The sequence below is a fragment of the Rhipicephalus sanguineus genome, chromosome 4, assembly GCF_013339695.2.
Source record: "Rhipicephalus sanguineus isolate Rsan-2018 chromosome 4, BIME_Rsan_1.4, whole genome shotgun sequence".
In the NCBI taxonomy this organism is placed as follows: Eukaryota; Metazoa; Arthropoda; class Arachnida; order Ixodida; family Ixodidae; genus Rhipicephalus; species Rhipicephalus sanguineus.
Window position 1 is genome coordinate 99,937,197 of NC_051179.1, and position 13,717 is coordinate 99,950,913.

The window sequence follows — 13,717 nt, forward strand, 5'->3', positions numbered from 1 at the left end:
CGCCAATGTCCTCCATTTGACCCCGTGGGCAGGCCTGTTGCGTCGTCCGTCAAGGGCGCCACCAAGTACACTCTTGACGATCAACGATCCTACGCCAACCACCGATCACCATCCCCTCGACGGCGCTCCGTGTCACCAATGCGTCGTCGACCTACTACGGAAGAGGGAAACTAATCGCTGCAGTTCCGGAGCAAGAGCTGCATGCGAGTTGAACTGCTCAAGGCCTCCATCTTTTTCGCCGCAAAACGTTATCGACGTCAATGTTGAAGGGACCGCCGCACAAGCGCTTATTGACACAGGAGCCGCCGTTTCCGTAATCTGCGAGAACCTATGCCGCAAGTTAAAAAAGGTGACCACGTCGCTCTCGGGACTAATGCTCCGCACGGCCAGCTCACAGTACATAGCACCTTCTGCTGTGTGCACCGCGCGTGTCATTATTCAAGGCGAACTGTACGTCATCGAGTTTTTCGTGTTAGCGTCATGCTCCCACGACGTTATTCTCGGCTGGGACTTTCTTTCGCGTCATCGTGCCCTCATAGACTGCTCCCGTGCAGAAGTCGCCCTTACGCCGCTGCAAACAGCTCTTTCGGTGGATCCCCTTCCCGACGCTTACAAACTTGTCGTTGCTGCGGACACAGATATAGCCCCGAAAACGTCCACCCTGGTAGCCCTGACCTGTAAAGCCGCCCCAGACGGAACTGTTCTGTTCGTCCCGTCCGAGGTATTTCTCCGCCGCCGCGGCTTGCGACTACCGTTTGCCGTACTCGCCGTTGAATCGGGTGCTACAATTATGCTGGTTGCGAACTCACTGACATCCTCAGTTACATTACTTCGCGGGGAATGTTTGGGCAACATACAAGACGTTGACCTGCTGCGTTCTCTGGAGTTTGCTGCAAACCAACCCGACCTCCAGCTGAATGCCATAACACCACCTGTTGCCACTTCTTCCGCTCCAGACATTTTCCACCCTTCCGTTGCCGCTGATCTATCGCCGACCCATCGACGCGAACTCTTAGCCCTTCTTCGAGAGTTCCGCTCTTCCTTTGATTGCGCTCAACCATCATTGGGGCGTACAACGAGCATGACGCACCACATTGACACCGGTGGTAATGCTCCCTTACGCCAACGACCATATCGAGTTTCAGCGGAAGAGCGGCGTATTATCAACGAACAAATCGACGATATGCTCAAGCGCGGTGTCATCCAGCCATCCCAGAGCCCCTGGTCGTCCCCTGTTGTGCTTGTGCGCAAAAAGGATGGATCAATTAGATTCTGTGTCGACTACCGCCGCCTCAATAAAATAACTCGGAAGGATGTATACCCGCTGCCACGCATCGACGATGCTCTCGATTGCTTGCAAGGAGCAGAATATTCTCGTCGTTGGATTTACGCTCGGGTTATTGGCAAGTTCCGATGGCCGACCCTGACCGATCGAAGACTGCATTCGTCACTCCTGACGGGCTGTATGAATTTAACGTCATGCCGTTCGGACTCTGCAACGCCCCAGCTACCTTCGAACGGATGATGGACAACATCCTTCGCGGCTACAAGTGGAAAACCTGCCTCTGCTACCTTGACGACATTTTCGTTTTTTCTCGCGATTTTCCGACTCACCTTACTCGCCTTCGTGCAATTCTCACGTGTCTCACCTCTGCTGGCCTTCAACTTAACATCAAGAAGTGCCATTTTGCGGCGCGCCAGCTCACAATACTAGGCCACGTCGTTTGCAAGGAAGGCGTTCTTCCGGACCCCGCGAAACTCCGCGCCGTGGCCGAATATCCGAAGCCCAACTCTATGAAGACGCTTCGAAGTTTTATTGGGCTGTGCTCGTATTTTCGTCGATTTGTGCGCGACTTCGCTTCTATTATCGCGCCTCTTACCAATCTACTGACGGCCTCCAACGGCCTGTCTGCTTGGTCACAGGAGTGTGACGAGTCTTTTATGACGCTACGGCGCTTATTAACGTCGCCTCCGATACTTCGTCACTTTGATCCTAATGCGCCTACGGAGATCCATACCGACGCCAGCGGGGTCGGTCTTGGCGCAGTACTGGCTCAACGAAAACAAGGATATGAAGAATACGTCGTTGCTTACGCGAGTCGAACCCTCAAGAAAGCCGAGTGTAATTATTCCGTCACAGAGAAAGAGTGCCTCGCCATTATCTGGGCTTTGGCCAAGTTCCGCCCGTACCTTTATGGCCGCCCATTCGAAGTAGTGACGGGCCACCATGCCCTATGTTGGCTGTCATCGCTGAAGGATCCGTCGGGACGCCTCGGTCGTTGGGCGCTTCGCCTGCAGGAATACGACATTCGTGTTGTGTACCGATCCGGCCGCAAACACTCGGACGCTGATGCCCTATCCCGCTCGCCGCTACCGGCTGACACAGCTTCGTCGTCAGCTTCTTCAGCTGTCTTGACGCCAATTGACTTCGCAGACATGCCGTTGGAGCAACGCAAGGACGCGTGGATTTCCCATCTTCTCGACTTTCTGACTGACCCATTAGCACATCCAGCCTCAAGAACTATCCGTCGTCAAGCCACGCATTTCACTATTCGAGACGACCTCCTCTATCGGCGGAATTACGCGTCTGACGGTCGGAGGTGGCTGCTAGTGATACCACGCCACATGCGCACGGAAATCTGTACTGCTTTCCACAACGACCCGCAAAGTGCTCACGCCGGCGCTCTCAAGACCTACAACCACCTGCGCCAGCGATACTACTGGCGCGGCATGTATACTTTTGTGCGCAAGTACGTACGTGCTTGTACTGCTTGTCAGCGCCGTAAAGCTCCACCTGAATGCCCAGCCGGTACACTTCAGCCTCTGCCTTGTCCGGCGCGTCCATTTGATCGCGTCGGTAACGACTTATACCGACCGCTTCCCTCGGCTTCTTCTGGAAATAGGTGGATAATTGTCGGCGTAGACCACCTCACACGTTACGCGGAAACTGCAGCCCTGCCCACAGCAACAGCAAGAGAAGTTGCGTTTTTCATCTTACGCAACTTTGTCCTTCGCCATGGTGCTCCCCGTGAACTTTTGAGCGACAGAGGGCGTGTTTTTCTGTCTGACGCTATTCAAGCATTGCTCGCTCAGTGCAACATCATTCATCGCATGACGACCGCATATCACCCGCAAACGAATGGCCTCACTGAACGATTTAATCGCACTCTCGGCGATATGCTGACAATGTACACCGCATCAGACCAGACCAATTTGGACACCGTCCTTCCGTTTGTCACGTACGCGTACAACACCGCTACGCATGCGACCACAGGTTTTTCGCCTTTCTTTCTCTTGTACGGACGCGATCCATCATGCACGCTTGACACTATGCTTCCCTACACGCCTGACTCATCTGAGTACACTGCAATTTCTGACGTTGCCAGATACGCCGAAGATTGCCGACGATTGGCCCGTTCTCTGACAACCGAGGACCAAGGCCGTCAGAAGCTAAGGCACGACACCGATCGACCTCTCCCTACTTTTACGACAGGTGCCCTGGTTTGGCTTTGGATCCCACCGAACACTCCGGGCCTTTCGTCGAAATTACTTGCCCGATATCACGGGCCCTACCGCATTCTCACTCGTACGTCCCCAGTCAATTATGAGGTCGAGCCTTTGACACTGTCCCAAGACTTACGTCGTCGTGGTAGGGAAATCGTCCACGTGAGTCGCCTCAACCCCTATTATGATCCCGCCATACTGACAACGCCTTAGGTCGCCAGTATGGCTACGCTATTCACCGGGGGCAAATGTAGTGAACAATATAGACGACGACGAAGCAGCCAAGAAAGCAAGCCACACCGTGAGTGGTAGCCACGCGACCCGAGCTTGCGCTTGCTTGGATTTTGGACCCTCAACGTTCCTCGACGTTCCTCGTCGTCCCTTCACGTTTGTACGTGAATAAACCACGTGACACTGGCGATTGGAGACCATGTGGGGATTACCGCGCTCTCAATGCCCACACCTTACCAGACCGCTATTCACTTCCTCACATACAGGATTTCACATTAAATTTGGCTGGGTGCACAATGTTCTCTAAGATTGACTTAGTGAAGGCTTACCATCAGATTCCTGTAGAACCCGCCGACATTCCGAAGACGGCCATCACCACCCCATTCGGTCTGTTTGAATATGTGAGGATGCCTTTTGGATTGCGAAACTCAGCAACAGACCTTTCAGCGCACTATCAACGAGGTCACGCGAGGTCTCGATTTCGTATTTGCCTACCTTGATGACCTCCTTGTAGCAAGCTCATCCGGCCCTGCGCATGAAGCCCACCTGCGCACCCTGTTCCACCGCCTGGATGATTACGGCCTCGTAATTAATCCCAATAAGTGCCTCTTCGGCGTCACTACAATAGAGTTCCTAGGCCACCTTGTCACTCCACAGGGTATCCAACCACTCGCCAGCAAAGTGGAAGCTATTCAAGACTTTCCACCCCCGACTTCACTGAAGCGACTTCGAGACTTTCTGGGCCTACTAAACTTCCATCGCCGCTTTCTTCCAAAGTGTGCCACATTCCTAAAGCCCTTGACCGACCTATTGGCTAAAAAGAAAGACCCGGCTGCGCCACTGGAGTGGACCGAGGACGCTGCATCTGCCTTCGGCACTGCCAAGAAGGCTCTGGCAGACGCCACCATGCTCATACATCCCGTCCCTGATGCCCCAATTCGTCTCATCACCGATGCATCAAGCGTGGCAGTTGGCGCCGTTCTCGAGCAGCACGTATCCGGTTGGCAGCCCCTTGGTTTTTTCTCGCAAAAACTGAAGCCACCGGAAGCGAAATACAGTACATTTGCCCGAGAACTCCTCGCGGTATACCTTGCCATCAAACATTTTCGTCATTTATTGGAGGGCCGGGACTTTTACGTCGTTACAGACCACAAGCCCCTGACGTTTGCCTTCCATCGCAATCACAGCAATTATACTTCACGGGAGATCCGTCAACTATGCTTCATTTCCGAGTTCACTGTGGATCTCAGACACGTCCATGGGCCGGAAAATGCTGCTGCTGATGCACTATCCCGCATCGATGCCTTATCGACCCAGCCACCACTAGACATGGAAGAGCTAGCAGCTGCCCAAAGCAACGATCCTGAGCTGCATCGTCTTCGTTCTTCATCCACGTCTCTATCGTTCACGGAGTGCCCGCTTCCATTTTCTACCTCATTAATAACGTGCGAAACGTCTACTGGTGTCCCTCGGCCCTTCGTGCCTTCAGCTTTTCGTCGTGCAATTTTTGATCAATTGCACAACATGAGCCATCCTGGCATTCGTGCGACCCAGAAGCTAGTCACATCTCGTTTCCTTTGGCCAAGCATCAATGCTGATGTCCGACGCTGGGCGAGAACCTGCCTTGAGTGCCAGCGGGTTAAAGTTCACCGTCACACTGTCACGGCAACATCCCCCTTTCGGCCTCCAGACGCAAGGTTTTCTCACGTCCATCTCGACATCGTCGGCCCTCTTCCGTCATCGCAAGGAGCCTGTTACCTGCTGACATGTGTGGATCGCTTCACCAGATGGCCGGAAGCGTTTCCCATTTCCAACATTACAGCACCAGCAGTTGCTAAGGCTTTCGCAAACGGCCGGGTGTCGCGCTTTGGATGCCCTTCTGTCGTCACCACTGGTCGCGGTCGTCAATTTCAATCGGCCCTTTTCACCGCACTTGCCAATATCCTGGGCATTCGACACATTCACACAACGGCCTACCATCCTTCCGCCAATGGCATGGTCGAACGGCTTCATCGACAACTGAAAGCTGCCCTCACTGCTCACCAGCCAAGGGAACGTTGGCTCGACCACCTCCCCTTCGTACTTCTGGGTATCCGATCAGCATTGAAAGCGGATCTCGGCTGCTCATCAGCCGAACTAGTCTATGGCGTTTCCCTGCGTCTTCCAGGAGAATTCTTCGAGCCATCATCGCCACCTTCCACTCACGATGCCTCCACGTACATTCGAGAGCTGCGCACCACGTTTCAGGACCTTGCTCCTGTGGTTCCTGCCGAGCTACACCCCCAGTCTGTCTTCGTCAGCCAGGATCTGCATGACTGCAGTCACGTCTTCGATCGGCGTAACCAAATACGGCCACCACTCACACCAGCCTATGATGGCCCATTCCGCGTCCTCCATCGTACACCTAAGACGTTCACGCTGGACATCAATGGCCGTGAAGACGTCGTGGCTGCCGATCGACTGAAACCTGCGTATATCGCCGATCTCGCGTCCACGGGGCTTCAATCTTCAGCCTGGATGCCCACATCCAAGCATGTCCACTGGGCGACTCCTATGGCTCTCGTTCTACGGGGGGGAGCCCTGTAGCGCCTCAGAATGCGGCGCTCGTCAAAGAAGAAGAAGTTGGCATTCGGCCGCGCGGCGGGTGCAGCGCGATAATAAAAAAATCACTTCGAAAACTGAACGCTGTCAGGGCTGGATCTTTCTCGCGTTAGCTCCGACACATCTATTGAATGGCTTCGGTCAACCTGGGCAAAGGTCCCGTCGGCGTAAGTCCAAGGCCGAATGCACGGACATGAAACTGGAACACCTTCCATACACGGTGACAATATTCCTGGTTTCTCGTTCACGTGTCTGGTAAGTGGTGTGCTGCTAAACCTCCTTAATAATCCTTTATTTCGACAACGCCCTCGGCGTTAGCAAGAAGAACGACACTCGACGCCAGCTGTAACCAAAGACTTATCCTATGCGCATGCGAAGTCGTATCGTTTGAAAAACAATAGTCAAAGATGCAGGCTCACAAAGGCTTTTTCTGTTTAGAATGTGCCGGGCAGTTTATGCTCGATCGGCGGCAACACGTTCGACTCTGGATGCTGTGAACACGCAGGTGCAGGTGTACCATTCGCCATAAGGTTAAGAGAACAATAAAATGAAACAACGAATCGGTTTATATTCATCAATAATACTCTGAAAACACCAATTTCGTAAATGTTACCCAGATACGTGTAATAATAGAGGGGAAACTCACGGCCCAAGTACAACTTTAAAATCTTGCACCAAAATATCCGTGCTTGACGTCATGAATTTCAAAGTGAATAATTCGTATTTTGTTGACATTTTCTCAACGCAATTTATTGCAACTTGGTGCGTTAGTTCTCCAGCTCCTGAGAAAGCAATATACTTAAATTTTACCGATTAGGAAGTACGCAGGCCCGAGTAATTTTCGCCAAATGTTATGACGCCAAGGCTCTTGGTGCCGGATTTTCAAGCTAGAGACAACACCTGCGTTTTGATTGTTCGCGCTTCCAAGCGTCTTCTCGCGGCAAGCGTGACATGCATGTGGCGTACGTGACATACATAACATGTAAACCATGACATCCGCGCCCCGCTCGCGGTGTGCATAGGGTCGTTTCGCTATCCTAATATGTACCAGTTGCGGTATTGCATTACGTGACTGTATGAAGACCATAAATCAGAAGTGGCAACAAAAAATATGGCATGCCTGTCATGTACAGCATCATTCACATTTTACACTCATGGTGCACTCGCGGCCGTTTCGCTAGCTTCATATATACCAAAATCAGTATTGCGTGGTGCGGCTATAGGAGGAGCGTAAATGACAGGTGGTAACATGACCATCATATCATTCATTTCATGTGCAGCATGATTTACATGCCACACTTACGTGCGCTCGCGGCCGCTTCGCTAGCTTGGTAAAACCCAATACTGGCATTTCGTGAAGTCACTATCACGAACATAAATTGCAGGTGGCAACATGAAAACCATGACTTCGATGTTGTCTAGGGCATGATTCACGTACCATGATCATGGGGCTCTTGCAGCTGTTTCCCCAGCTTCGTATACCCTAAACTGATATTTCATGACGTGGCTATCACGAACGCAAATTCGGGGTGGTAACATGAAAATCGTGACATGCATGTCGTGTAGTTCATGAGTTACATGCCACGGTCATAGTCTGCTTACGGTTGTTTCGCTAGTTGGACATGTACCGACATTGGTATCGCGCGACGGGAATGTATCATGCACACCAATTGCAGGTGGTGACATAACATTCATGATATGCCTTTCATGTAATGCATGATTTACATGCTACGTTGATGGTGCGCTCGCGGACGTTTCCTTGTTGTATTTACACCAAATCTGGTATTGCGTGACGCGCTTCTATGATGAACATAACTGACGGCACCTGACAAGCAAATCACAATATTATGTCATGTACGGCATGATTTATATTACACTGTCTTGGTTTGCTTCCGCCCGTTTTTTATATCGATGTGCCCAAAATCTGGTATGGTATGAAATGACTGAGTGACGATCAATGAGAGGTCACGCATTGTATGTACTAGAATAAACCTTTCATTATATAAAACATTGTACGTGCATGCATCCATGACAACATGGGATGTATAGTGAAGTAGATGTCATGACATGAATGACTTTATATACCACAAAGAGAAACAAGGCGATGTCACCAGATCTCTCCAGGCTGTTTTGCATTACATCGATTCCCTCAGTGCATGACATCTGCTGGATTATTATCTCTACATTTGCCACAAGTATTGTATATAGCGAACTAAATTATCGTCCCGATGTCCCTTCGGCATACCGAACTTTGACTGTAACTGCATAATATTATGTCCCTACTGGTAATGTGATTGTAAAAACTGCTTGAACTTTCCTTTAGGAATACAAACGTCCTTTCTGCTGAAGAAAGAAAAGGAAGTCAAAAAGTCTCTAACTAAGCTTACGATCATGTCATGTAACGGGATGTCGTGCAGTGTCGCGAAACAGAGGGAATGTGTAATGGTCCACCTCTCTTCTCGACGTCGCTACCTTGCACCTGTCGACTTCTTCCGCGGTCGCCATCCTTGGTAGGAGAACGTGAGGCTCACTGAGGGCGTGGTGAACCGTCCTCACCAACAGCTTCCTCACATCTATTGAATGGCTTCGGTCAACCTGGGCAAAGATCCCGTCGGCGTAAGTCCAAGGCCGAATGAACGGACATGAACCTGGAACACCTTCCATACACGGTGACAATATTCCTGCTTTCTCGTCCACGTGTCTGGTAAGTGGTGTGCTGCTAAACCCCCTTAACAATCCTTTATTTCGACAACGCCCTCGGCGTTAGCAAGAAGAACGAAATTCGACGCTAGCTGTAACCGAATCGATATCCTATGCGCATGCGAAGTCGTATCGTTTGAAAAACAATAGTCAACGATGCAGGCTCACAAACGCTTTTTCTGTCTATAATGTGCCTTCAGTTTATGCTCGATCGGCGGCAACACGTTCGACTCTGGAGGCTGTGAACACGCAGGTGCAGGTGTACTATTGGCCATAAGGTTTAGAGAACAATAAAATGAAACAACGAATCGGTTTATATTCATCAATAATACTCTGAAAACACCAATTTCGTAAATGTTACCCAGATACGTGTAATAATACAGGGGAAAATCACGGCCCAAGTACAACTTTAATATCTTGCACCAAAATATCCGCGCGTGACGTCATGGATTTCAAAGTGAATAATTCGTATTTTGTTGACATTTTCTCAACGAAATTTATTGAAAATTGGTGTATTGGTTCTCCAGCTCCTGAGAGAGCAATATACTTAAATTTTACCGATTAGGAAGTACGCAGGCCCGAGTAATTTCCGTCAAATGTTATGACGTCAAGGCTCTCGGTGCCGGATTTTCAAGCTAGAGACAACACCTGCGTTTTGATTGTTCGCGCTTTTGCGCTTCCAAGCGTCTTCTCGAGGCAAGCGTGACATGCATGTGGCGTACGTGACATACATAACATGTAAACCATGACATCCACGCCCTGCTGGCTGTGTGCATAGGGTCGTTTCGCTATCCTTTTATGTACCAGTTGCGATATTGCATTACATGACTGTATGAAGACCATAAATCAGAAGTGGCAAGAAAAAATATGGCATGCCTGTCATGTACAGCATGATTCACATTTTGCACTCATGGTGCACTCGCGGCCGTTTCGCTAGCTTCATATATACCAAAATCAGTATTGCGTGGTGCGGCTATAGGAGGAGCGTAAATGACAGGTGGTAACATGACCATCATATCATTCATTTCATGTGCAGCATGATTTACATGCCACACTTACGTGCGCTCGCGGCCGCTTCGCAAGCTTGGTAAAACCCAATACTGGCATTTCGTGACGTCACTATCACGAACATAAATTGCAGGTGGCAACATGAAAACCATGACTTCGATGTTGTGTAGGGCATGATTCACGTACCATGATCATGGGGCTCTTGCAGCTGTTTCCCCAGCTTGGTATACCCTAAACTGCTATTTCATGACGTGGCTATCACGAACGCAAATTCGGGGTAGTAACATGAAAATCGTGACATGCATGCCGTGTAGTTCATGAGTTACATGCCACGGTCATGGTCTGCTTACGGTTGTTTCGCTAGTTGGACATGTACCGATATTGGTATCGCGCGACGGGAATGTATCATCCACACCAATTGCAGGTGGTGACATAACATTCATGATATGCCTTTCATGTAAAGCATGATTTACATGCTACGTTGATGGTGCGCTCGCGGACGTTTCCTTGTTGTATTTACACCAAATCTGGTATTGCGTGACGCGCTTCTATGACGAACATATCTGACGGCACCTGACAAGCAAATCATAACATTATGTTATGTACGGCATGATTTATATTACACTGTCTCGGTTTGCTTCCGCCCGTTTTTTATATCGATGTGCACCAAAACTGGTATGGTATGAAATGACTGAGTGACGATGAATGAGAGGTCGCGCATTGTATGTACTAGAATAAACCTTTCATTATATAAAATATTGTACGTGCATGCATCCATGACAACATGGGATGTATAGTGAAGTAGATGTCATGACATGAATGACTTTATATACCACAAAGGAAACAAGGCGATGTCCGCAGATCTCTCCTGGCTGTTTTGCATTACATCGATTGCCTCAGTGCATGAGATCTGCCGGATTATTATCTCTACATTTGCCACAAGTATTGGATATAGCGAACTAAATTATCGTCCCGATGCCCTTCGGCATACCGAACTTCGATTGTAACTGCATATATTATGTCCCTACTGGTAATGTGATTGTAAAAAGTGCTTGAACTTTCCTTTAGGAATACAAACGTCCTTTCTGCTGAAGAAAAAAAAGGAAATCAAAAAGTCTCTAACTAAGCTTACGATCATGTCATGTAACGGGATGTCGTGCAGTGTCGCGAAACAGAGGGAATGTGTAATGGTCCACCTCTCTTCTCGACGCCGCTACCCTGCACCTGTCGACTTCTTCCGCGGTCGCCATCCTTGGTAGGAGAACGTGAGGCTCACTGAGGGCGTGGTGAACCGTCCTCACCAACAGCTTCCTCACATCTATTGAATGGCTTCGGTCAACCTGGGCAAAGATCCCGTCGGCGTAAGTCCAAGGCCGAATGAACGGACATGAACCTGGAACACCTTCCATACACGGTGACAATATTCCTGGTTTCTCGTTCACGTGTCTGGTAAGTGGTGTGCTGCTAAACCTCCTTAATAATCCTTTATTTCGACAACGCCCTCGGCGTTAGCAAGAAGAACGACACTCGACGCCAGCTGTAACCAAATCGTTATCCTATGCGCATGCGAAGTCGTATCGTTTGAAAAACAATAGTCAAAGATGCAGGCTCACAAAGGCTTTTTCTGTCTAGAATGTGCCGGGCAGTTTATGCTCGATTGGCGGCAACACGTTCGACTCCGGAGGCTGTGAACACGCAGGTGCAGGTGTACCATTCGCCATAAGGTTAAGAGAACAATAAAATGAAACAACGAATCGGTTTATATTCATCAATAATACTCTGAAAACACCAATTTCGTAAATGTTACCCAGATACGTGTAATAATAGAGCGGAAAATCACGGCCCAAGTACAACTTTAAAATCTTGCTCCAAAGTATCCGCGCGTGACGTCATGGATTTCAAAGTGAATAATTCGTATTTTGTTGACATTTTCTCAACGCAATTTATTGAAACTTGGTGCGTTAGTTCTCCAGCTCCTGAGAGAGCAATATACTTAAATTTTACCGATTAGGAAGTACGCAGGCCCGAGTAATTTCCATCAAATATTATGACGTCAAGGCTCTTGGTGCCGGATTTTCAAGCTAGAGACAACACCTGCGTTTTGATTGTTCGCGCTTTCGTGCTTCCAAGCGTCTTCTCGCGGCAAGCGTGACATGCATGTGGCGTACGTGACATACATAACATGTAAACCATGACATCCACGCCCCGCTCGCGGTGTGCATAGGGTCGTTTCGCTATCCTTTTATGTACCAGTTGCGATATTGCATTACATGACTGTATGAAGACCATAAATCAGAAGTGGCAACAAAAAATATGGCATACCTGTCATGTACAGCATGATTCACATTTTACACTCATGGTGCACTCGCGGCCGTTTCGCTAGCTTCATATATACCAAAATCAGTATTGCGTGGTGCGGCTATACGAGGAGCGTAAATGACAGGTGGTAACATGACCATCATATCATTCTTTTCATGTGCAGCATGATTTACATGCCACACTCACGTGCGCTCGTGGCCGCTTCGCTAGCTTGGTAAAACCCAATACTGGCATTTCGTGACGTCACTATCACGAACATAAATTGCAGTTGGCAACATGAAAGCCATGACATCGATGTTGTGTAGGGCATGATTCACGTACCATGATCATGGGGCTCTTGCAGCTGTTTCCCCAGCTTGGTATACCCTAAACTGATATTTCATGACGTGGCTATCACGAACGCAAATTCGGGGTGGTAACATGAAAATCGTGACATGCATGCCGTGTAGTTCATGAGTTACATGCCACGGTCATGGTCTGCTTACGGTTGTTTCGCTAGTTGGACATGTACCGACATTGGTATCGCGCGACGGGAATGTATCATGCACACCAATTGCAGGTGGTGACATAACATTCATGATATGCCTTTCATGTAATGCATGATTTACATGCTACGTTGATGGTGCGCTCGCGGACGTTTCCTTGTTGTATTTACACCAAATCTGGTATTGCGTGACGCGCTTCTATGATGAACATAACTGACGGCACCTGACAAGCAAATCATAACATTATGTTATGTACGGCATGATTTATATTACACTGTCTTGGTTTGCTTCCGCCCGTTTTTTATATCGATGTGCACCAAAACTGGTATGGTATGAAATGACTGAGTGACGATCAATGAGAGGTCAGCGCATTGTATGTACTAGAATAAACCTTTCATTATATAAAATATTGTACGTGCATGCATCCATGACAACATGGGATATATAGTGAAGTAGATGTCATGACATGAATGACTTTATATACCACAAAAGGAAACAAGGCGATGTCCGCAGATCTCTCCTGGCTGTTTGCATTACATCGATTCCCTCAGTGCATGAGATCTGCCGGATTATTATCTCTACATTTGCCACAAGTATTGGATATAGCGAACTAAATTATCGTCCCGATGTCCCTTCGGCATACCGAACTTCGACTGTAACTGCATAATATTATGTCCCTACTGGTAATGTGATTGTAAAAACTGCTTGAACTTTCCTTTAGGAATACAAACGTCCTTTCTGCTGAAGAAAGAAAAGGAAGTCAAAAAGTCTCTAACTAAGCTTACGATCATGTCATGTAACGGGATGTCGTGCAGTGTCGAGAAACAGAGGGAATGTGTAATGGTCCACCTCTCTTCTCGACGCCGCTA